At 38.8% G+C, this 894-nt stretch overlaps 1 non-coding gene across 1 annotated transcript; it reads left to right on the top strand.

Annotated features, from left to right (window-relative positions):
- The first annotated feature begins 382 nt into the window (after positions 1-382).
- Positions 383-485, top strand: LOC128248231 (U6 spliceosomal RNA). The gene has a single exon (XR_008264516.1). It is a non-coding gene; the product is annotated as a U6 spliceosomal RNA (small nuclear RNA).
- The last annotated feature ends 409 nt before the right edge of the window (positions 486-894 follow it).

Here is an 894-nt window from a genome sequence, read left to right as displayed (position 1 = left end):
CGCAAATATTCTCTTGAAGTCATTGGCTGTCATGCTCTTGTAGCGTCCTCTGATGCCAATAGATACTGAGAGGAGATGGCTCTACAGATAGCAGATTTTGGGAGGCAAGGTCTTCCCACTGGGCAGTTAGAAGGCTTTCGATATTTACAATTTGGGGTGTAGGATGAAGACTGTGTTACATTGTAACGTACAGTGTTAAAAGCGATATTATCCGAGCATGAATAGTTAGCCTCCACGCTAGAGAACACTAGAGGGTTTATGATAGCTATTGATTCCTAGTAATATTGTCTAATTAGAGACATGTAACTTCTAGCTTCTTGTCTAAGGGATACATGTGGATTAAATAGGGGATTGGACTAAATTACACTTTCTTTTCTAACTCCCTTTGGGATTAGAATGGTTTCTGAACTTCGGCGGTACAGAGAAGATTAGCATGGCGCATGCGCAAGGATGACACGCAAATTCGTGAAGCGTTCCATATTTTTCTCAAGGCGGTGCATCAGCATGGCCGCAGCTCTATGCTGAAACTATAATAAAAAAAAATATATATATATACACACACATATATATATACATATATATATATAAACACATATACACACACACAAACACACACATATTTTTTTTTACTTGTTTCAGTCATTTGACTGCGGCCATGCTGGAGCACCACCTTTAGTCAAATCAAATCGACCCCAGGACTTATTCTTTGTAAGACTAGTACTTATTCTATCAGTCTCTTTTTGCCGAACCGCTAGGTTACGGGGACCTAAACACACCAGCATCGGTTGTCAAGCGATGTTGGGGGGACAAACACAGATACACAACATATACACACATACATATATATATATAAACACATATACACACACACAAACACACACATATTTTTTTTTA

This window comes from Octopus bimaculoides, chromosome 6 (assembly GCF_001194135.2).
Source record: "Octopus bimaculoides isolate UCB-OBI-ISO-001 chromosome 6, ASM119413v2, whole genome shotgun sequence".
NCBI lineage: Eukaryota > Metazoa > Mollusca > Cephalopoda > Octopoda > Octopodidae > Octopus > Octopus bimaculoides.
Note: the sequence above shows the minus strand (reverse complement) of the source record. Positions and strands in the feature narration are given on the sequence as shown.